At 38.0% G+C, this 25,643-nt stretch overlaps 1 protein-coding gene across 41 annotated transcripts in view; it reads right to left on the bottom strand.

The window, feature by feature from the left end:
* The window catches only part of MAP2 (microtubule associated protein 2), a 297,668-nt gene that overhangs the window by 185,834 nt on the left and 86,191 nt on the right, over positions 1-25,643 (bottom strand). The window contains exon 3 of one of the 41 annotated variants that reach the window (XM_070771173.1): positions 22,665-22,783. The exons of the other annotated variants lie outside the window; for them this stretch is intronic. The gene's annotated coding sequence lies outside the window, so the exon portion shown is untranslated. The remainder of the gene's footprint in view (positions 1-22,664; positions 22,784-25,643) is intronic. 41 annotated transcript variants of the gene reach the window in all.

The following is a 25,643-nucleotide window of genomic DNA, read 5'->3' as shown; positions in this document are numbered from 1 at the left end:
GTCTTCTTCTCTGCATGTGACTTTGGGGACAAAAAGAATTGGTCATGAATTGACTGTAGAAAAATGAGGTATACATTGGAAAAGATGAATGCAAATGACTGGCATACTCTGGGTTAAAACATATACTAATTTCCATATTATTCTCCTCTGCCTTTGCTGTTAATAAAAACACATTGTGTAACAGAGATGTTTTTTCAGATGCTGAGAAAACAAATGGATATTTCTTTCCCAGTACACACAGATCCCATTGATTTAATCAAGTTATTGTTGACTACATTAATGTTTGCTAGTAAGAAGGAAGTTAACCAACTCCTAAGTAAATATGTGTTAGAAAAGCTAACAAAGAACATCATTGTTGTTATTGTTAGTTGTGGAAAAATAATTGGTAGTTTCCTTCTTTAAGAATCAAGTTCATTTTAACAGCCTAATTAATTTTTAATTCAAGGCTATACCTGTATAACTGCTTTGCAACAAAATATTAAAATGATTAAAATGATACTTTTCTGTGTGATCCTGATGTTTAAGAGAGAAAGCAGTACCATTTTAGCAACTGATGATATTCCAGACCCAAAACTTAAGTTTTTATTTAAATCTTATGACTGTCCAGAATCATTACCACTTTGGAGGTTACCTTAAAATTTATGGATTTTTTTCTGTTCCTACAGAGTACCAAGTATAAAGACCACAGTAAATAACTTTAGCATTAATTGAACAGTGTTTCTGTAATATATATGAATCCATTCTGTACATAACAAACTTGAGTATAATTATAATAATTCTGTTTTCATCTCCATTCCTTTATGATTCAGCCACTAATGAGAACTAACACGAATCAGAATATCTGGACTAGACATTTAAACTAGCTAATATTTCTGCAGGAAAAAATATTTTCAATTCTGAATATCTAAGGAAAACAACATTGGCCTTTATACTGAGATGCTCATTTGAGTATTAAATGCAGAAACAATTATGTGATCTTACTATTCCTAAAGGACTCTTTCTCTAAAGAATACCCCCATATGAGGACTTAATTTTAGGATAAAAGATTTCATTGGTTGTCTTTTTCTAAGGTTTTTTGATTCTCAGAATTTTTGTTATCTTGTTCTGAAAAGAATTCACTTATTAATATTATTTAAATTAACATTATAATCTATATTTACATTTAATAATAAATGTCAAAAATTTAAATATGAATTTCAAAATAACAATCTGCTTTTTTATGTCTGTAATGAGAAAATAGTGCAAATTTCTTATTGACAAACTCAAGGCAGATATATTTATTTCCTTGACCAAACCACACAAAAGCCATGTTGGTTTCCGAATAGTAGATTTGGCCCCAAATCTATCACTGACAGTGAGCTCAGAGGACACCAGAAATATTCAGTAACCACTTTCTGTAATTATCGGCTTGAAGAAAAGTTAGAGAATATCTTAAGGAGAGTAGAAATATATATCTTGACATCTCGCATTTTATAATACATTCATGGATATTTTCTCTATTAAAAATTTAATTAAAAGCTATGGCACTACAAGGTCATGATAATTAACTATGCCCTTTTAATTCTCATAACATGTCAGCGAGTGATATCTTTTTGTTCATGTAATTGATGAAACATGTCTAGGGGTGATAAACTTCATTTTAGGTTACATCAGTTCAGTTCAGTTCAGTCACTTAGTCATGTCCGACTCTTTGCAACGCCGTGAACTGCAGCACGCCAGGCCTCCCTGTCCATCACCAACTCCTGGAGTTCACCCAAAGTCTTTTCCATCGACTAGGTGATACCATCCGGCCAGCTCATATGTATTACTAAATATTTGTATAATTATTTGCTAAAGTTCAATGAATGAAGCAAAGATCTAAACATTTAATCCCACTTCAATTAATGTTATGTAACAGGTCAGTTTACAGAAAAGACAATGAAGAACAAAGAATAAGTAAAATTTGAAATTATACTAGCTTATATATTAATAAACCTATTTAATTTGGTATAGCTGAGAATATCTAAAAAGTAATACCTACAACATATTATATATACAACATACTAATGTATCCAGCACACAAACAGCACAGTACAAATGAGAAAATCTGAAAAGTAATACAGTAGTGATATATTATTTATTATCAGTTTTACTCTGGCTTTGCAATTTTATTAGCGAAGGTTAAAACTAGAAACCTCACCCAAAGGTATTAATCATTCTGCATTTTCATTGTTTGCTTCACAGCTTTCTTTTTACTCCATTTTAAAGCCTTTGATTAGTTTTCCTCTGCAATAAAATACTTCACAAGATTATAGAGGAAGACTGCACTGAACCAAAATTGCATGGCTGAAAACTGTATTTATGATGAATGAAAAGGTGTTGAGGAGGAAGTGACCATCTCTGAAGTAGTCCAGAGTGTACGTGAAGCTCTCCAAGAACCAGACCTGCCTACAACACTGCAAAATTTAGGATTCTAACTGCTCCCCAAACACCCCTGTCAGTCCCTCTAAAACAGAGTTCCCTTGCTGAGGTTAACCTCTCAATCTAAAATGTTATTCCCTTTCTTGCCCAACACGTGTTCCCCTTAAGACTGAGGACTATCAAAGAGGGGACTGAAACTGAGAAACACCATGTGGGGCCCTCCTGGGCCTTCCATGTCCCGTTTCTTGTAGGAGAAAAGGCTTCAGCCTACTAAACCTATCCTGAGTGCCAAACAGCAGATTCAAACAGTTACTAATTAGGGAAGAAAGGGAACACAGAAACAAAGAAGTCAAGAAACAATAATGCAGAGATAAAGCAGGGTCATGGTTTCTTCTCAAGGGATACATAAAAGTGTATCTCTGAGATCTTCTACTGGAAAGGAGGTCCCCACTCAGATGGAGGAGGTAACTTCAGGCTGAGCACAAGCCTGGAAATCCCAGACAAGTTAGAACCAGGAAGCTGATGATTGAGATTCTCTGAATACCACCCAGTTACCTCAGCTCCAACCAATCAGAGCAGGGTTACACACCCTACAGACCTCTCCCTAAATTTTGCCTATAAAAACTACCAAATGCAGCTGCCCATTCTCCTTGCTTTGCCATGCAATAAGCCTTTCTCTGCTCCAAACTTTGATGTATCTATTTGTTTGGCCTCACTGTGCTTTGGGCACATGAACGTGCATTCGGCAATACTCCTTGGAAATGCTACGCATATCTGGTGAAGTTTTCAAGGATAATTAGGGTTTACATTTTAATGTCATCAAGGATGAGAACCCTTAGAAAAGAAAATAATACAAAGAGCAAGTGAGTGGATGTTACAAACTGGATGAACTTAGAAAATAGTCATAATAAAATAGTGACTATTTTATTAGTCACAAAAAATCCACAAATTACATGATCCCATTCATATGAAAATCTAGAAGAGGGAAATCTTTGTAGAGGCAGAAAGTAGATTAATGGTTATTTGGGGGGGTGCAGTTTCAGGAGGTAACAGCTAAAGGGTTGAAGATTTCTTTTTTGACATGATAAAAATCTTCTAAAGTTGACTGTGATAATAGCTGCACATATCTGTGAATATACTAAAAGTCACTAAATGGTATACTTTAAATGAGTGGAATCCCCGCAACTAATACAATATGCAAGTATTCTATTCAATAAAATGTAAGTCAGGGTACATGATCCTTTAATCTCAGGGACATTTCATAATGTCACTACAGATTATCTTTGAAACTACTGCTATGTGATACTGGTAATTCGCTTAAATACTGACTTACAACTCTTGTATTATTTGAGAAAAATATTCTTGTTAAATAATTCCACGTTCTATCTGAATACAATTAAAGTTCAGCTCAAAAAACAAAGAGTTGTTGACAGAATGAATAGCCCAAGATACATCAAAATCAGGATACAGTATGAATATCTGATGTATTTATAGATCACATTTACATAAAATAACTTAGAAGGACTAACCAATGTTACCTTTGTATAATAATTTGAGGACATTCAGAAAATCCACCCATTTCCCGTCAGCATGCACATGCATGCATGTACTCATGCACACATGCATGCATGCGCATGCACACACACACAATTTCTCTTAGTAGATTAGACTCTCACCATTACCCCCTTCCCCAGAAGACTAAATCATAGACCATGTGATGGTTAAAAATAAGAGCTCTGGAGTGGGACAATCCCTGGGTCGGAACTCCTGTTCCTCTATCCTAGTAACTTTGGGCAAAGCCATCAATTCTCAAGGTCTCTGACTTTTATCTGTAGAATGGAGATCCTAACAGTAATCACCTTGTTTAAAAGGTAAACAAGATAACACCAGGAAATAGATTAGCCAGTGTTGAACACATACTCAAGAAATGTTAGCTGGTATTAATGGCAAATTAACAAAAGTTACTTACAGGGCTCAGAAATAATCAAGCTGGCCTGTTTTAAGGTGGAGGTTCCACCCAGTCTGGCAGGTTATCTTGGTATTTGCATAGGCCCTTAGGGCAGCCAGGCAGCTGGCAGGCCCTCTGGAGCCCTCCTCTCTTGAGATTCCCTGGTTCCTTCTGCCAACACTCAGCTCCCATTTCCTCCAGCTAGGTCAGCTCCCTGTTTCCACCCTCCTTGTGTTAATCGAATTCCTAGAAACACCTCTCAGCTGAACCAGCTGTGCTTACCCAGTATCATCCCAGTTCTCTCAGAAATGATCTTGATCTGTGAGCAACCTTCCTGCCTCCCCTTGGAGAAGGGGCACTACATCAATGTCCCTAACACAAACCAATGTAGTTTCTCACTGAACCACCAGAAACTTGTGTCTAATCTGAACTGGAAGTAAGCTCTGACAATCAAGTCTTTGTTTTAAAAGACCGCACCCTATTAAAATAAGTCCCCATGCCTTAGAAATTTTTCAAACAACAAAAGAAAACTAGAAGGAAATTTGCCAAAATGCATACTATAGAGGCATCTGGGTGGTAGAGTTAGGGGCTCTGTGTCTGTTTCTTCACTCTGTTCTGTACTTTCAAAAATTCCACAGTGAAAACAGAACAATTCAGAAACCAGAAAAAAATATTTTAAAACGTATCTTGACGAGGGAGGTGGGGGCAGTAGGGAAGAATAAATAGTGTGTAAGTAAAGTCTAATTTTATGAGACTCGATTGTGAAGTGGTGAAAGGGGGAACTGAGCAGAGTGCAATGTAGAATCCTTGAACGAAAAAGAAAGGGACAGTGGTGTGTGGGGAAGGGTGCTGTGCTGTGCTTGGTCACTCAGTCGTGTCCCATGAACTGTAGCCCACCAGCTTCCTCTGTCCATGCAATTCTTCAGGCAAGAATACTGGAGTGGGTTGCCATGCCCTCCTCCAGGGGCCTTACCAACCCAGGGATCGAACCCAGGCCTTTTGCATTGCAGGCGGATTGTTTACCTTCTGAGCCACCAGGGAAGGGTGAGACGTGGGCAAAGTAAAGCTATTTCATGAGTTCACCAAAGAGCAGGGTAAGCCTAGTTTTTAAGGTACATTAAAAATTACCACTTGATTCACTGGTAAAAATGTCATCATGTTTGTTGGTCAACTAAAACAATCAACCATTTAAGTCAAAATGACAAATGCAAAAAGCCTGCAGACATAGGGTGTAGGATATTATTTTGTGATTCCAAATTCCAAGAGGCCATTAAAATGGAAATAGAAGATTTAGTGAGAAAGCACTAAAACAAGGTCATATAAACGTGGACAGTTCCAGATTTAAAAATCTGTGAGTTAGTGTATAAGGGTGTCATGTGGGCAGTCTCTGAATTTCAAACTATCTCCACTTAAGTCTAGGCGCAGTTAGTTATAAGGTGTGAGAACATGAGGAAATTGTTAAATACCGTCTTTAAGATGGGGATAATTTTATGACCTAGTTCTTAGAACCATTAGAAAGATTCAATGAAATAACACATGGTCAGGGTTTGCCTGCATGCATGCTCAGTTGCTCATTTGTGTCCGACTCTTCACGACTCCATGGTCTGTAGCACACCAGGCTCCTCTGTCCATGGGATTGTCCAGGCAAGAATACTGGAGTGAGTTGCCATTTCCTCCTCCAGGGGATCTTTCTGACCCAGGGATCGAACCCAGGTCTCCTAGGATTCCTGTATTGGCAGGTAGATTCTTTACCACTAAGCCACCTGGGAAGGCCATGGTCAGGATTTAGCACTCATTAAAAATCAAGAGAGTTAGACTGTGAAGAAAGCTGAGCACCGAAGAATTGATGCTTTTGAACTGTGGTATTGAAGACTCTTGAGAGTCCCTTGGACTGCAAGGAGATCCAACCAGTCCATTCTAAAGGAGATCCGTCCTGGGTGTTCTTTGGAAGGAATGATGTTAAAGCTGAAACTCCAGTACTTTGGCCACCTCATGCGAAGAGCTGACTCATTGGAAAAGACCCTGATGCTGAGAGGGATTGGGGGCAGGAGAAGAAGGGGACGACAGAGGATGAGATGGCTGGATGGCATCACCGACTCCATGGATATGAGTTTGAGTGAACTCCGGGAGTTGGTGATGGACAGGTAGGCCTGGCGTGCTGCAATTCATGGGGTCGCAGAGTCAGACACGACTGAGCGACTGAACTGAACTGAAAAATCAAGCATGTTGATAAGAAAATGATTATGAGGATGAAGATTTTACATGAAATAAGTAAAACCTAGATCATGTAAAAGTTGAAGTCATACCAAGGGCTCCTTTTTCCAATTAGTAAAAGGAAGGAAATGATCAACATGTATGTTTTTAAAAGGAAGGATATCATTTAAAGTCACTTTTTCTCAATGAGACTCCTCCATGAGCAACCTAAGATTGGTTGCATAAGACTACCTGATGTTGTTTAACAACCAAAACTGTTCCTGGCTAGTTAAACTTACTTAAATTTAGCATTATAAAGAACAATTTTAACCAGTGATCCATATATTGTAAATTTTATTATTCGTATCAGCATTTACTTCAAATACATTTAAAAAATCATCTAAACCCTGCTGACAAATGAGTCATATTACCCAAACAATAAACGTCTCAAGAGTATTGAAAGCAAATTCTACTCAACTTCTGTTTCAGTATTCTCAGGGCTAATATGCATAAATGTGGCAAATGCACATTTAATTATTTTATGACATTTCATGAAAGTCTGTTTCGGGCTCATAAGAGTACTGTTTGCATTTTGTTTACTGCGGCACTCAGTGGCTGAGTGCTTTCTTAAACAATTTTAAAAACCATGCTATAAAATGATGGGGAAAACATTTTGAAAGGGGAAGAGCAGATGTTTTGGGACACAAAACATGGAAAAAATGAGCCCACAACACAAGGAGACTCAGGTGCAGTAAGAACTGAAAAACAAAGAGAAGGAAATTGTCTTTTCTATTCTATTAATCTGCTGTTTTCCTTTTCTTGTTTTTCTTAAGAAGAAAAGCTGTTTGGAATTTCCTAGGTATCATATCACCTAAGTTGCTCAATACACTTTACCTAGATTTGGTCAGAACTGAAACATATCAATATCTATCTATCTATCTATATATATATATATATTTATATACACACACACATATATATATGGCTTTGGATAGTCTATAAATTTTTAAAAGATATATTTCATGGCATCAGCAAAAAATAGTAGAGGCAGTGTGTCGTTCATTTCAGTCAGGACCTACAGGCACTATCCTTAACAAGTAGAATCTAAAGCTGGATGAAATAAAGGCAGTGCTAAGGACAAATCTGACCTCTGTACCCTTACACAGAATTAAACTTGGAAACAGAGTTTTGGGCTAAAGTGGCTCATCGGTAAAGAATCTGCCTGCCAATGCAGGAGACGAAGAGACACCAGTAAGATCCCTGGGTTGGGAAAATCTCCTGGAGAAGGGAATGGCAACCCACTCCAGCATTCTTGCCTGGAAAATTTCATGGACAGAGGAGCCTCGAGGGCTCCAGTCCATAGGGTCGCAAACAACTGGACACAACTGAGTGACTAAACAGAAACAGAAAAGAATAGCTTTCTTGCTTTGTGAGGAAAATGGGGTCACAACAAGCTAATGCCCTCAAAACTGTGTCCTCATTTGGAGAGGATATGCAGAAATTTTACAGCAATGGTTCAAAGAGGGTGTGATCAGCTCATGGACATTCTTCTGATAGACGTGATGAGTAGGAGTCAGCATCATCAACCTTCAGGTTCCAACCGGTCTGAGGTCTACATGCTTATGGGCAGCATACCATGTTAATCAGTAACTTCTCCAACCTGGAGCGGGTTTGGGTATCTGCAAAACACCTCAAAAATAATGTTGTGTGTATTGGTGGGGAACCAGAACCTTGCCCCAAGGTTGCACTGTTATTTTTCTTGACTTTATTTCTTTCTTGTCTAACACCCCCTCCTTTTCCTAATTGACAACTGTTTGTGCTCATTGGAACTCAGGGGAGGCCATGGAGGCTGAATGAAGGCTATTTCGTGTAATCAAAAAAATGGGGGATACAGAAAGACTGTGCCCAGGAGCCCCACAGGGCCTTGCTTGGTATCAGTGCCAGCAACACTGAGAAGTTTCTATGAAAGAGAAACAACTACAAAAGAAGATAAATACCTGTAGTATTGGATGGGTATAAAGAAAAAATATGTTTGCATCTTTCAGGAACCTAGCATGCTGTCTGGAACTTCATAAACATTTGACTTCTTATCAACAAAAATTACTAGCATTTATGATTTAATTCAAGCTGAGAAAAATACTCAACTTCATAAATAACAGGCAACTTTAAGATCTCAAATTACACAATTAGGGGAGATATTTAACTTCCTGCCTGTATTTGTCCTGTAATCATGCAACTGAACGGTGAACATTTACTGCAGTTCTAATAACCTGTACTTCCTCCTCTGATTAACAAAGTAAACAGAGCTAATTTGAGTGAGGCAGAGGCTACAAACTGTCCTCTATTATCCATTCTCTTCTTTCTCTTTCATCAAAAGAATCTTTGAATGCTAGTTGGGCACATGTTTATTTTGAACAGAGGTCCATTTCACCTTGATAGAATAGTATCACCAAATAACTAAGTTCTAGTCAGTAGGACTGAGTAGAAGATGTATGCCCAGGCCACGGACAGGATCCCTTCTCCTGATCTTTCTTCTTCCTGCTCTGTGGGATGTATGTGTGATGAGACAGTGGGAGCTGAAGCAGCCACCTTGGACACAAAATAAAAGTTGTCTGTTGAGGCTGGCAGGTCAAAAATACAGAGGTATCTGGTGATGATGGATCAACATGCCAAACTAGGACTAACTTAAATTTACTTTTACCTCAGGTTTTTTTCATCATTCTTTCATGGATCTAGTCAAATTTAAATATAACTGAGACAAACTCTGCTCTCAACACTCACTAAGTTATTGGATTTGTTTTCCTTCCACAGTTACTAATGGAAAAGAAAAAAATGTTAGGCTATATGTAATCCTAATAAATTACTTCAGCTGTCCAGAAGTGAGTGATGGGTCTAAAATAGATAGGAGTATAATTAAAGTTGATAGTTAAAATGAGACATAAATAGCTTATAGGTACTTAGTGACATACTCATTTACTCAAAGTATTTATTGCTTCTCTCTGAAGCATTTTTCATCTTGTTAATATCCTTCAGGGACTGATGAATCTGCTTGCCTTTTACTTATTTTAAATGGAATTCTGTTTTAAAAACAATTAAGGAATTTTAGAGAGCCCTTTGTCATTATAAGACTGGATACTCTACTAACATTCTTAATTATCAGGCCCATATTTTTTTCTGGAAAAGCTACTTTAATGGACTTAACAGTAATAGGCATGATTTTCATAGGAAATATGTTTTCTTCTTTCTCACACCAGGCAATGTCCGTCATCCCATAAGTTCAATTACTATCTCTTTATCAGAGCACACACATAATTGTTTGCTAAGACATGTGCTTACTCAGTGTTGTCAATATGCAATGCATTGACTACACATCGATTTAGACTGAATACTCTGCTAATTAAAATATAATCTTGAAAACAATAGAATTCCAATCTTCCCAAACATGCTTATTTCCCTTCAAAATGCAATGCCCTTGTTGCTCTAATGTTGCACCTTTAAAACCTGATGCTGCTTCACCTGGGCTTCCCTCGTGGCTCAGATGGTACAGAATCCGCCTGCAATGCAGGAAACCTGGGTTGGGAAGAGTCCCTGGAGAAGGGAACAGCTACCCACTCCAGTAGCTGCTCCTGCTTCATCTAAGACCCCATTTTCTTCACTCCAACCCTCATGAGTTTTCATCTAAACCAGGTAAATTCCATTTTGAAGGACAAACAGTACCTCCTTACTCTTCATTCGGATATAAAGATTCTTAAGAAACCAAAATTTGGTCTTCTTGGAAAGAGAGGCTGGAGATGTGATTCTGCTTTTAAAAATGTTTAAAAAAAAATTACTGAGCAGAGATATGTGTATGTATTTCTGCAGGTCCTAAGAAGACATGGGTTCCACTATGCTTCCAATTGTTTTCATGAGGAAGAGACCTGGTCCTCTTTTAGCCACAGTGAAAGGTCTTGGGGGCTGGAAGCCAAATCTGCAAAAGACTAAACTATCAATATGTTAATCAAATTATAATCAAGAGTGAAATACGGCATCTAAAAGATCTCATAAATGATAAAAATGATTTTAATTAGGAAATGAATGCAATATTATTATTTTGTACATCAAAGAAGATCTAGTACACAAAAATTAAAAGATGGACACTCATTCCTAACTCTTATCATAATTCTACAGTAGAATTATAATTCTATGTAATTCTCTAAAACAGAATTGTATCTGTGTAGTATTTCATTCTAAAATATTGTATTTTTTAGCCTTAGATCCAGTTGATTATTTTTAATGTCTTTCCTGAAGAACTATGGCTCACCTCCAGTAGGTTCTGGGGATGAAATTACTTGTGCCATGAGGATGAAGGAGGCAGGCATATAACAAGGGGTTGAGGACTGTAACTGAATATTCTATAAGCTTGATTTTACATATTTTCTAGGAAAAATATGATAGCTTCTACACTGCAAAATTCTATAAAAGTACATAATTTAATAGATTCTGTCCAGCATGCTCACAATTTACTAAATAAAATTTAAACACTTGTATTAACCCAGATAGCAATTTTAGTAATAATAAGTGCTTACTGGGTCCACTGAAGAAATAAACTCAGAGAAATTACAGGGCTTTTGAAAAGTTAAAAACAAAGTCAGGGATGCAGCTTGTGTCCTATCACTGATTCTCAAATTTAAGCATCATAATCATTTGGAGGGGAGTAATGATAAAACAGTTGTTGCAGTGCAATCCACATGTTTCTGCCTCACTAAATCTGGGGCATTTCCAATAAGTTCTCAAGTAGTGCTGATGCCACTGGTCTAGGGACCACACTTGAGAACCACTGTCCTACATTAAGGAAGAACATAAGGACATCAAAGAGGGAGCTCCATCTTCACCTCCAGGAGGGCACAGCCACAAATGGTGTCAGACTAAGCACCTGAGAAAAATCTAGAAGACATGGTTCCCTAATAAATTATTGAAACTCACTGTATTGAAGAAAGCCACTACTGAAGACAGGAACTATGGGAAGTGACATGAGAAGAGAGGCAAAGTGATGTGCCTGAGGGGGAAGACCAAAGACCAGTGGACAACAGTGAATGCACAAAGATGAGAAAGACAGGCTGGGACCTGGGACCTTTTGTTGTAGTGTTGCATTGCTTGGACTTGGACAAACATCTCCTCGAGCAACAAAATAAAAAGGAAATATAAGGGACTAAAAGTAACTGCATGTACGCACGTGTGTGTGCTAAGTCGCTTCAGTTGTGTCCGAGTCTCTACAACCCCATGGTCTGTGGCCTGCCAGGCTCCTCTGTTCATGGGATTCTCCATGGCAACTGGAGTGGGTTGCCATCCCCTCCTCCATGGGATCTTCCCCACCCAGGGGTTGAACCCAAGTCTCTCACGTCTCCTGCATTGGCAGGCAAATTCTTTACCATTAGTGTCACGTGGGAAGCCTGCAGGCATGAATAGTTCAGGCAAATTCCAGACCACAAGACACAAAGAGACTAAACAGCCCAACTCCCACTCATGAAGAGCCAGGGACACAAGAAGAGAGTCAGGAGGAAAAGCAGGGTACTGTGGCCCCCTGAACACACCCACCAACTGGAGGGGTGGGCAAACCACCTAAGCCACCCCTCCAGCCCTTGGATACACCCCTACACTCACTCCAGTTAAGGAACCAGCTCATCCCACCTTGTTCAGCTAGCAAGCTGGCAAGTGAACCTGTTACTTGTTCTCACTGCAGCAGGGATCCCGATAAAGCCTTGCCTGAATTTCTTGTCTGACCTTTGATCAATTTCTGTTGATTAAGGAGGCCAAGAACCATGGTCCATAACAAAGATAGCCACTAGATTTATTCTTTCAACATATTATATATTGACTGAGCATGTATTATGTGCCCACAAACTGAGCTGGGGGTTAGGTACTCATTAGTGTCCCATCAAAATAGAAAATGCTTCTGCTTTCTTGAACACTGTGGCCAGGGGAAGTAAACAATAAGTAATTATACAAATCGATATAAAACATATCAGATATATCTATAATATATAAATGCTATGGAGAAGAAGAACAGGGCAGGGTAGGTTGAATTTAAGTGTTCATTTTTCACACAGGGTGATGTGGGAAGGATGCCCACCAGATATCAGACACAAGAGCTGCTGCAAGAATCTGAGACTGTTCCAACTGGTAACCTTAGCAATTATTTATCCTCCAGATGCCAAGATTAGTACAAAGAACTCCAGATAGAAAGGGTGTAGAGTTCATGAGAGCCCTCTAACTTAGAAGTCTACTGTATTCATACATTCACAGATCTGGTTCAAGTAAGTCTGGGAGAGAAGAGAAAGCATTTATTGGTTTTCTGGTCAGTCAGTTTATAGATTCTGAACTATATCCCATCCACAGATATGCTGTGAAAGATCAGGCTTAGGAAATAGATTTGCATATTTCATATTTCAGGTCTCAAATGAAATTCCTCTAGCACACAATGATCACGACCAGGAAACAGTAATACTATTTATGTAGTTGTTCTAATTACAGCAACGCTTCCTTCTTTCACTTTCAGGATGGCAGAAAATAGGACTAAAGTCAGTCAACATCTCTGAAAGCATCTAGCACAGATGGTTCAATTAGGAAGAAAATTCTATGAATTCTAAGGTAACTTTTTTTTTTTTTTCATCATATAGTAAAGAGGCAGAAGGAATGAGGATTCCCTGTCAGGCAGAGCCCTACCTTTTTAAATATATAAATGCTTACACCACGAAATGCAAATGCTCATGTATTTTATCCAAATTAAGTCTACTTTGTTCTGACCATATCAGAAAAAGGAAGAAAAAAAGGAAAGGAAAAAAACCCAAAACAAAGACTGAGAAAAGTCTCAAACACTTCTTTCCATGTGCTCCTTATGTGGGCATATACATGAATTCTGTTTCCCTCCACATTGAGAACTCTTTGGCACTCACAGTGAAATATGCTGTTTGTATATTACTGTTAGTTAATCTCTTAATTTTCTCCATTTTCATGAGGTCAGTTCCTAGTTTCCTCTTTTAAACCACAGCTACATCAAGCTGACTGCTACACTCCAAAGCATAAGACTTATGGAAAAAAGCAATTGGACATTCCTGATCCACTGATGGTTGAAAATACTTTCTGAATTATCAGATCTTTTTAAAAAGCCCGTGGTACATTTAATTATATAGATATATTTCCTCTGCATTGCTTTTTAAGCTTTGAAAATATCAAAATCATGACATGACATGAGAAGAATTCTATTTTGACAAAATGAAAAACACAAAAATTCTTCTACTCAGAAAAAAAGGAATGTAATGGAGAAAATAAACACAAAAATAGAATTGGCTGAAAACCAGCAACCACAAGAAAAGAAGTGCTGCAGGAAATGGAACTAATCAGTTACTATAGTGAAGATTTTTTTCCCAGACTTTCTTGGGTTGAAAAAAATCACAAATTAACATAGAAAGTAGGAGTTTGGACAAAGCTACGTATGTAGTCTTAAAGAATTTCATGTGACTATTTATTTTTTGAAAGGACAATAGACTTTTTATTTAGTGCAATTTTTAAATTTAATCTCCTTGAGATTCTTCTGATATCTTAGTGAAACTTTGATTAGCAGGGTGAGAGCTTTTGAAGAATAAGGTCTATATAATCATGCCATGATATTTTTTCTAAAGATATAACTGTTTTTGTCCCTAACAAGTCATTTCAAGGGTCAGTGCATTCAGTAATAGACTTGCTTTGGCTGAATCCCCACTCAGCTCAGCAACCTAGAGAACAGCCTTCCTTGAATTAGCAGTTATCTCCACACTGGCAAATTTTGTAATATGAAAGTTGCTCCCTCCGGTTATTCTCTTATCATAGATCACTCACATTGTTTGGTTATTTTGGTATGTGTGTGTGCACTCAGTCACTCAGTCGTGTCCGACTCTTTGCGACCTCATCATGAACTGTAGCTGCCAGGCTCCTCTGTTCATGGAACTGTCCAGACAAGAATACTGGAGTGAGTTGCCATTTTCTACTTCAAGGGGATCGAACCAGGGAGGGATCGAACCCATGTCTCTTGCATTTCCTGCAATGGCAGGTGAATTCTTTATTATCAGTGCACCATCTGGGAAGCCCCATTTTGGTATAAAACATACCAATTGCTTTTTAACTGTTTTATGCCTAAGAAATGCTGTTTCTAAATATGGATATGGAAAACTGATCTCTGTATCTCTCAAAATTGATTTAGAAACAATTGTCATTTATTTGCTAGAGGTTTTTGGAAACCCAGTGTCATCAAACTTGCAAAATAGTTTGTGATTCTAAGTTTGCTTTTTTTTAAATTAGTAGATAATTTACTTTAAAAAATCATTTACAAAAACATCTGACAGCCTCTGGGCATATCCACAGAGATGGCAAATTTCAAAGCTGTAAAAGATGGAAAATAACCTTTATATAATTTTCAATATCATACTTGAATTATAGTGTGGTGTCAAGAAAAAAATGGTGCCCAGAAACTCAGACCTTGTCTTGACATCCTGGGTTGTTAAAATCGCAGTACCTAAAAACTATGTTAGAAAACATATGACTTATTTCCATTTGATTCATACACAAGAAAACTTAGGTCTCAAGAGTTGAAATTCATTATCCAAACTGCTTAGCGGAAGAGGCAAGTAATGAAGTCAGGTTTCCAGATGCCAAGGTGTGTTGACAGTCACTAATTATCATGGTGTAAGAGAGCTCCAGTCAGTTACAGAAAAACACAACAGGCAATGAATTGGAAAAAAAAAACTAACATGGATCTTTTGTCACATCCTTGTTTTAATCCACAAAAACTTATTATATATAAATTAGTGAAGGTCTTGTGCCATTTTAGTCACCACTTCACCACATTCAGGCAAAAGACATTAGGATTGAAGAGTTTGGCTGATGAAAAGGAATCTAAATCAGAATACTTTGTGGATTTTTTTTTTTACTCATTCTCTTTGTATTTTAGAAATATAAAAATGAAGTTGATGAAAGTATACTTTCTGCAAGACACTCTGTTAAGTGCATTACATATATGACATCATTTACTTCCTTTGATTATTACTATTCAGTTCAGTCACTCAGTTGTGTCCGACTCTTTGTGACCCCATGGACTGCAGCTATTAAATCAGTTTTAATCTCACTTTTTTGAGACTATTAACATAGCAATGGTCATATAGCCAGAAACTGCTGGAACCAGCATTGGAATCCATATGATTCCACAGTTTATTTTTATCCATGAATTAAACTGCTTAACTCTTAAAAGTTATTCCCTGCCTACCTCCTTATCATTTTCTAATAAAATATATTTCTTTTAAATAATTAAAGAAGTTGCTTCTGCCCCTGAAAAAAACTATACTCCTAATGTTATATAGAAACAAACATTAAAACTGATTCTAAATAGGAATAAATAAGATAACCAGGAAGTTCAATTGAAAATCTTTATGCATTGAGTATCTAAAATGTCTTCTCCAAGTTTCCATGCCAACCTTTCTACGATGCTAAAATAAGCTGTGTAACAACAGTTACTCACACTGCATTATGTAGGCTTTTGATACATTAATTTTTTTAATAAGCCCAATTAAATGTTGAATATTTAGCACATGGAGGAAGTAACATTGGCACAAGTCGTTGTGAGGCAAGCAATACATTGCTTTTGTTTTTCTAAATGAGAGAAGCCTTAAAAACAGATATGAAGGAGACTTTATTTCCGTTAACTTTCTTTTTATGTATATCCATAGTTAGTCATAGCTTTTCAAAATAGAGTTTTATAAAAGTTATGCTTAAAAATACGAAAAGCTCTAACTGCTTAACACTGAATTTGTAGAAGACAAATCTGGAAATCTAGGGCACTTCCATCGTCCATTCAGACCACCTGATAAAGGAAAAAATAAATAAATAAAAACCCAACGGAGCTGAACAGGTCTGCTGATTGTTCCTATGCAGTTTGAAGAGATTTCTTTTTATTTATCAAGCTCCTTAAGGACAAATATATTGTGGTTTCATTGACTGTTAAGTATTATAGGGGCTTCCAATGGGGAACAAGAAGGGACTTCTGCAGGTCAAGAGGCGAGAGAGTGGGGGATCTACCAGGTACGTTCAGCCTTAAACATGAAGAAAGCCCAGACTGATGGCAGCCCAGACAGGATGGTATGAATAGAGATGCTCACAACAGCAATAGAGAGGGGAACGCAAGGCACGAGCAATAATAACAACAACCCAACAATAGCAATTAAAGTGACACTGGGAGAAGGCAATGGCAACCCACTCCAGTACTCTTGCCTGGAAAATCCCATGGACGGAGGAGCCTGGTAGGCTGCAGTCCACTGGGTCGCTAAGAGTCGGACACGACTGAGCGACTTCACTTTCACTTTTCACTTTCATGCATTGGAGAAGGAAATGGCAACCCACTCCAGTGTTCTTGCCTGGAGAATCCCAGGGACAGGGGAGCCTAGTGGGCTGCTGTCTATGGGATCGCACAGAGTCGGACACAACTGAAGCGACTTAGCAGCAGAGGGTAACTAAAATTTAAAGTGAACGTTTAGCCGCTCAGTCGTGATCGACTCTTTGCGACCCCAAGGACTGCAGCCTACCAGATTCCTCCGTCCATGGGATTTTCCAGGGAAGAGTACTGGAGTGGATTGCCATTTTCTTCTCCAAGGGATCTTCCCAACCCAGGGATCGAACCTGGGTATCCTGCATTGTAAGCAAACGCTTTACCGGCTAAGCCACCAGGAAATTGTATCGGGCAGGGTACAAGCTTCCAGAAAGAAAAAAATGTTAAGGCATATATGGTCTCTGCCTCGAAGAACTTAGAATCTAACCAATAAGAAAAACAAAAGTTGATTAAGCAATGGAAATAAACCTAAATGCCACAACAGATGAGATTTGAAGAGTTAATGGCATGCAGAGCCAAGACATCTAGCCCAGTGGAGCAAAGACTCCCCAGAGAAAATGATGACTAAGCATGCATCCCTATAGCAGAAATGGAGAATAAAGAAAGAGGGGGTACAAGAGATGAGGCTCAGAAATACTTATGGGTATTAGCTGATTTAAGGTGAATACAAACATCAGAATTTAATTTGTGCCTTACCAGACTGTGCAGAAGCACTTAATATGTCATATCTAAAGACCAGATTCAGGTAGTCATAGATAAACAAGAAAAGACAACTGTAAATTCATTAGAGTCATGACTACTTTTGTTTCATTGCCCAGAATTATGGGCTACACTAAGCTGATGCCTCATTGGTCTATTGATCTGTACTTTCTGTCCATAAGTCACAATATGTTTGAATATTTTATTTCTGAGAAGGTAGCATCAACCATTATTTTCTCCAAATGAGGAAATTTTAAGATATGACCAAAGGTAAAAAGACAAAAAAAAAAAAAAAAAAAGCTTCCACAAAAGAACTTTTTAAAAGACTCTAATGACTCTACTAATGTCAGTTTCTTGGATTGAAGTCACAGGCCATAACACTCTCTCTGGGTAAGACCTACAGCTGCAACCCTCTTGCACATACTAATAATTTTGAAACTTATTTTATCTATTGATCTAAACCCCCAATCAGTCACTCCAAGTCATAAAATACTGATGATAGTCATAACAATTTCAAGTTATTTTGAAAAGTATTTGCCACAAACATTTCTTGAAATACCACATAAATTGGCGGGCAATATTTTCTTCCATCTGAGATTTAAGATTCATCAACCTACTTCAGTGACATGATTTTGTATCATTTATAGTCTCCTGTACTTCCTGGGTGGCACTAGTGGTAAAGGACCCACCTGCCAATGCAGAAGACCTTAGAGACACTGGTTCGAACCCTAGATTGGAAAGATTCCCTGGAGGAGGGCATGGCAACCCACTCCAGTATTCTTGCCTGGATAATCCCATGGACGGAGAAGCCTGGTGCGCTAGAGTCTAATGGGTTGAGAAGAGGTGAACACAACTAAAGGGATTTAGCACACATAGCATGCACAGTCACGTGTATCAATTTCTAGTTCACTCTTTTTTCCTATTTTTGGAGCTCAAAATACTGTCTTATGCCAAAATCCATCATTTTACCCTGGGCATATGCATAATGCTATGGTATCTGCCTTGATTCAGAAGTGCATAGCCACACCTTTCTGCTCTGATTAGCTCTTGATGTCTAAGTTACTCTGTTTTCTTATTATGTTCTCTCCTATCACAGGTGAGATCCAGCTGGTGAAACACAAAGAAACCCCTTCCTTTGTACCAGAGCACTGTAGAAATGATGCTGAAATGAGCAGTCTGGTTTTATATCCAGCGTAAGAAGCAGCTCACCACCATTTTGTTGCTTCTCTAAAGATGAGCACAACAAAATCTCCTCATTTGAATTATATCAATGAAGATAACATTTTCTGAACTCCAACTCTAAACATATGGTCTGTCAAATGATTTTTATATATGATTTATGACTTTATGAAGTCTTGTAAAGCAGAACTGAACTGCATTATCAAATAATCTATCATTTATTAAAAATAATAATATCATGGGATGCCAGTACTTATGAAAACAACAATTACTGAATTCAGCATGTGAAGCTTCTCCTTTAATATATACTATAGAATGGAATACATGAAGCTTAAACTATTGATCCCAAAAGTGGATCATAAATGTACTTTTCACGTTATCATTACAAAAGGCAGAGTTCCAGCTGACAGAGTTCTAACATGCCAAACTCTTTCCTGTTCTTTCTCTAAGAAGTTAGAAAAGAAATATCCATCATTACAGCTAAAGCAGGTTTTTTTTTTTTTAAGAATATTAAAGAATTTACAAGAAACAAGGAAGAAGCATAAAGACAGACAGATGAAGGTGGGAGGAAAAGGTTATGATCCAATCAGACATCCTTTATTTCTGAAGAATAAATTATGTGGTTTCCTACTAATGATAAAAAGAGGAGGGCACTTGAGAGATGCTGCCACAGAAAAGGCTTTTAAAAGCCATCGGTTGATGCTGATTCTAAAATCCCTAATAAATCATTTAGCAAACTGCACGTTATGTTTAGGTACATCACACAAACGTGCTGTTAGCACATAGATTCACTCCAAAGGTTGTTCAAGTTACCGCCTCAGAAAGAAAGGGCAAGACTATGTCGGCCATGCTCCCTTCCAGCACACTTCCTGGCACACTGTTGTGCTCCCAACAGCATTTGTTTAAAGAATCAATAATTTACTAAGTGTCCCTTTACACACGCTAGAAATAAGGTTAGCCTGACTCAATATTAAAATAGAAAATTATAAAAAGCTCTGAACTCGACTTTGGAGGCAGGTTGGCATAATGAGCGATTTTCAAAAGAAGGTGCCGTGCATTCTCTTTCATCTCACTGACATTAATCAACATGATTGCATCCAGACAGCATGGACAAGATACTGCCACATATTCCAACATGCAGTCAGCAAGAGCAGTTGTGTTCAAATGTTTCTGTGTGATATGGGTCAGGTTCAAAATAAACCCAATGACATTTAAAACTGTGAGTCTGAAAAGGGAGCAAGGTAAACGATACTGCTGAAAACTATCCTGTGAAACTATAATTTCTCAAGAAGTAAAGGGCCTTATAAAAGGGAAAATATTTTGCCTTGTTAAAGAATAACTCTCAGAAGGTCTTGGGTTGTCTAAAGAATTTTCCCTTAAATACACACCCTTATAATTACAAGTAAAATAAATAATATAGAATAAAACTTCAACTGGAAAGATTACTAAGCCCTGGCAACATTCTTTTCTCTTCGTACAGAGAAATAAAATTCGTGTAGGTGAAGGCTGATGCTTCATTATTAGTCATTATTAGAGTTTTCTCCATGTCCTTCTTTAGAATGCTAATTATGTTCACACACACAAAAGTATGCATTTTAAACTGTTCTCACTAAATTTAAAGATAAATTGTAAGAAAAAAGTAACCCTTTGGAAAAAGTACCCTCTTATTACAGCATATGGGTTTTAGCTCTGTATACTTATTCATATTAAGAAATGAATCACTGGATGTCTTATAGGAAAGCCTGGCCTTAGTAATCTCCTGATCCATTTATCATCAGCAGATGCTCACTCTGGGTGCAACCTGAATGATTGCTCCCAGAAAGCTCATAATTGCTATAATTAGGGTCACATGACCTCCAGCTTGTCTTGCTTGGAAAAAAAAAATTAAAAAGCAGATGGCCAAATATTAGCATTTGAATGAGCACCAGAGGTCCTTTAGATGAGGGGAGTTAAAGTTAAATGCACCAGAAAGCTGTGAATGGCTGATCTCAAACACACTTAAAAGAGTAGTTTATGCTTTTTTTTTTTTTTTTTAATTGTCCATCCTGCTCTCTGCAGAGGCCCACCTTCCTTTATAAAAGCTAAATCTGGGCAGTCCTATCCCACTCATCTACCCAGCAACCAGGCTACTACAGAGTGCAAGGAAAGAGGAATGACTGTAAAATCTTTCTACTTTGAATTCTATTTTTTCTTTAGTTTAGAGTATCAGTTCAGTTCAGTTGCACAGTCATGTCCGACTCTGAGACCCCTTGGACTGTAGCACACCAGGCTTCCCTGGTGGCTCAGTAGGTGAAGAATCCACCTGCCAAATGCAGGAGACACAGGAGACTCTGGTTCAATCCCTGGGTCAGGAAGATCCCCTGGAGAAGGCAATGGCAACCCACTCCAGTATTTTTGCCTGGGAAATTCCATGGACAGAGGAGCATGGAGGCCTACAGTCCATGGGGTTGCAAGAGCTGGACATGACTTAGTGACTAAACCACAGCAGTATATTTGAAGAACTAAAACCATCCCCTAAATACTTTTCTTAAGAAACAATATTTTAATTATAAAGTGAAAGCATTAGTCGCTCAGTCGTGTCTGACTCTGCAACCCCATGGATTGTAGCCCGCCAGGCTCATCTGTTTATGGAATTTTCCAGCCAAGAATAGTGGAGGGGCTAGCCATTTCCTACTCCAGGGGATTTTCCCTACCCAGGGATCAAACTGGGTCTCCTGCATGGCAGGAAGATTCTTTACCATCTGAGACACTGGGGAAGCCGCATTCATTGTAAGGGCAAATACAAGTTAAAAATAAGGGGCTTAACTCTCCCTGTTGAAAATAAGCTTAGAGACTTTCCCCTTTCATTTTTCTTTTACAATTTCTTCCATTATCCTTTTCAAACACATGTAAATCTTCATAATGGGCTAATTAAGTCTCAGGCCACGCTCCCATTCAGAAATGTTTTTTCAAAGACCTGGGAGACATCTTTTTGAAATGCAAGCCTCAAGGGGTAATAGCTCCCCTATCTCCCTTGCTGGAGAGTATTAGAGCCTAATTTAGGTTGGCTTCTTGCTCCAGGAGAAGGCGATGGCAGCCCACTCCAGTACTCTTGCCTGGAAAATCCCATGGACTGAGGAGCCTGGTAGGCTGCAGTCCACGGGGTCACGAAGAGTTAGATAGGACTGAGCGACTTCCCTTTCACTTTTCACTTTCATGCAAAGGAGAAGGAAATGGCAACCCACTCCAGTGTTCTTGCCTGGAGAATCCCAGGGACGGGGGAGCCTGGTGGGCTGCCGTCTATGGGGTCACACAGAGTCGGACACGACTGAAGTGACTTAGCAATAGCAATAGCAATAGCAAAAGCAATCTTGCTCCAAGTTGTAAAACTACTTCCCCTTATAAAGGTACTAGAAACCTCTCTCTCCACAGAAGAAAATCAATTAGCTAACACAGATGGTCATCCCAATTGCCAAGTAAATTCAGTCCTCTTACTAGAGGACTAGTTATTATTTATCTTGAAAGGTTCTATATGACAGGTTGTATTTGCTCAGCTATTTAGAAGGTTGAAATGTCTTCTGGTCTTTGCATTCTCTTAGTGGATTGCCTCTGGATGTTCATCACATTCTAATTTAATGCTTATTCATTAACAGGAGTGTTTTCTTTGTCTACTAACTTTGTGGAAAGAATTTCTAGGTTGGGAGAGGTTTTTGTTTTTAATTATATTTCCCCAACAATTTCAATTCCAATTAACCCTTCTCCCTGGAGTGGAGGCCTTTCAGATAATTTAACAAATAATTCAAATGGTGAAATTCCAAATTTCCCAAGTGAAATTTATTAAAGAGATAAAATATTTAATTTTACTCTTTCATTTACCTTTAACTGCAAACAAGCTTGGTAATATTCATTCCAAAATAAAACAAATCCAGACAGCATGAATGTCAGTTGGAACATTTGGCTCCCATGTGTCAAGATATTGGTGTTTATTTTTTCTTCTAAAAAATATAACATAAAACATAATTTTACTAACAGAAGCTTTTGGAACAGACCCTCATATTAATATTTCTCTGTGTAATTATTCTTTGTGCACAAAAAGAGCAGGAAAAAAAATCTCATGGTGGATTAGATTCCTGCTCATAGTTTAAAAAAAAAGATATACATAAAAGTAGTTCAACAAATACTTTTTGAAAGAGAAAAATTGGAAGGTTGAGACAGAAGGGGAGATGGAAGAGGCAGAATCTTGGTCCAAAGTAAACTTGTCTTGCAACCTCTGTTCCAGGTCTAACCTTCTAGTCCTAGCCCCTTCTCTGTGCCTTGGCTTGGCTTCTGTAGACCCCTTTTAGGATAAGCCCTTCTTTTTCTAGCTCTCACATTCCACTGTATCTATTTAAATTGTTCACCTTTAAACCCAGCTGAACTTCCTTTTCTTATAAGGTCCTTGTGAATCACAATGAAGTACATCTTTTCTGGATCTCTCTAGAAAGTTATATCTGTACTTAGTATTTGATTGCATTGCCATGTATTAGCTGCTATTTATGTGTATTCATTTTTTCCCTTCCCTTAATTTAGACGACACGCTTAGACAACAAGCTACTGGAGAGCAAAGGAACCATTTTTGGTTCCTTTGGTAAATATAAAGAAGATGCAAGTCAATTACTTTGTTGTTCAACAAAGCAGTGTAGGAAACTCAGAAATGCAATGTTTTGTCATCACAGTGTACGGCAAAATGCCAGGGGGAGACATAAAAGTGTTTGAAATGTGATTTGATTTGTTTTTTCTTTCAGAAAGTTTTTTGAGGTAAATGGTTTCTCTTCGGATTAAACATAGTATCTTCGCCACTACTATGTCATGCTTAGATCAGAGATATTTTTTACCAGTTCATTATTTATTTTTTCTTTCAGAAAGTTTTTTGAGGTAAATGGTTGCAAGACAAGTTTACTTTGGACCAAGATTCTGCCTTTCCATCTCCCCTTCTGTCTCAACCTTCCAATTTTTCTCTTTCAAAAAGTATTTGTTGAACTACTTTTATGTATATCCATTTTTTTTTAAACTATGAGCAGGAATCTAATCCATCATGAGCTTTTTTTTCCTGCTCTTTTGTGCACAAAGAATAACTACACAGAGAAATATTATATTCACGTAAAGGTAAAGAGCTTTTTATATTTTCTAAACACAAAGTTAAAACAACTTTTTCCAGTTGGTCTCTTTGTTCTTCTGCAACTAAGCCCCACCTGTGTGTGTGTGTGTGTGTGTGTGTGTGTGTGTGTGTGTGTGTGTGTGTTGGTTGCTTTAGTCATATTCAACTCTTTGCGACCCGATGGACTGTAGCCTGCCAGCCTCTTCTGTCTCACTGGATTTTCCTGGCAAGAATACTGGAGTGGGTTGCCATTTCCTCCTCCAGGGGATCTTCCCAATCCAGGGATCAAACCCGCATCTCCTTCCCGTCTCCTGCACTGCAGGCAGATTCTTTACCACCGAGCCACCAGGGAAGCCACTGAGAACCTTAGTAGTAACCAACAAGAAAGTTTATAAAAACTGCCCAGACATGGGAAAATCAGAAAATTAACCAATTTCTAACTTCTAAAAAATCAGAACATTAACAAATTTCTGATTTCTAAAAAATCAGAAAATTAATAAAATTCAGCCCCTATAACATAAAAGAAAAACAAAAGAAAAAGAGCAATTCCAGGTATGTCAGATGAGTAGAATTATGTTTGAAAGAGTGAAATATTAGTTCTTTAGGTAACTCCTCAGTGAGGAGGGTGGCGGTGGTATATTTATAGTTGATGGATGATTATTTAAGAGATGTTTTAAAGTAACTTCAGTAATTATTAAGTAACATGGATTTTTTTTTTTTTTTTATGTTAGGAAATACCTGTAGGAAATAGAAGAAAAGCTGATGACTTTCCACTGGAACATCTATATGATATCCTAGGCTGAATGCTGCTGCTGCTGCTAAGTTGCTTCAGTTGTGTCCGACTCTGTGCGACCCCATAGACGGCAGCCCACTAGGCTCCTCTGTCCCTGGGATTCTCCAGGCAAGAATACTGGAGTGGGTTGCCATTTCCTTCTCCAATGCATGAAAGTGAAAAGTGAAAGTGAAGTCGCTCAGTTGTGCCCGACTCTTAGTGACCCCCATGGACTGCAGCCCACCAGGCTCCTCCGTCCATGGGATTTTCCAGGCAAGAGTACTGGAGTGGGTTGCCATTGCTTCTCTGCCTAGGCTGAATATATAAGTACAATTTCTCAAACTCATTTCACTTAGGCTACATGGCTTGTACATGCCTCAAATGTACTACTAATAGAAGAGATTTACATCTTCATTTCCAAATAGTTAAAAGAGTTAGAGAACCCCAAAAGGCAAATATTATTATGTGATATTAATGCCAGATGGCCTGTTAGATCTCTGAGTCCCTAAAAGAGATGAAATTTAAAGTGTTGGGACTATAAAGTTGCCAACCAAGTTAAACATCTTACTCAGTGACCTACTTTTTCCATATTTCCAAACTTATCTAAAATTCTTAAACAATGAAAAAAACTTAGAAATAAAAAGAACAAATCACAATTAGAGAAGGGAATTCTTATGTTACTTCCCCTAATGATTTCAGAAATGAGCTCCCCCCTTCCCTCCATGGACGCATACATGGTTTCTATTCCTTTTGTCTAATTTAATCTCCTTTATGGAACTGATAATTCATTATGGCTGCCTAAGGACCCTTTAAAGATGCCAGTATAGGTTTTTTGTTTTAAGTGGACTAATTCATTATAAAACTTTCCTCTTGTACCTAGAGAGCTACTTTTGGCAAGGCACTAACACGTGACAATAAATTTAAGGACAAGGCTGAAAAAGTTTTT

This window comes from Bos indicus, chromosome 2 (assembly GCF_029378745.1).
Source record: "Bos indicus isolate NIAB-ARS_2022 breed Sahiwal x Tharparkar chromosome 2, NIAB-ARS_B.indTharparkar_mat_pri_1.0, whole genome shotgun sequence".
NCBI lineage: Eukaryota > Metazoa > Chordata > Mammalia > Artiodactyla > Bovidae > Bos > Bos indicus.
The sequence above is the reverse complement of the archived record's forward strand: the minus strand, read 5'-3'. Positions and strand labels throughout refer to the sequence as shown.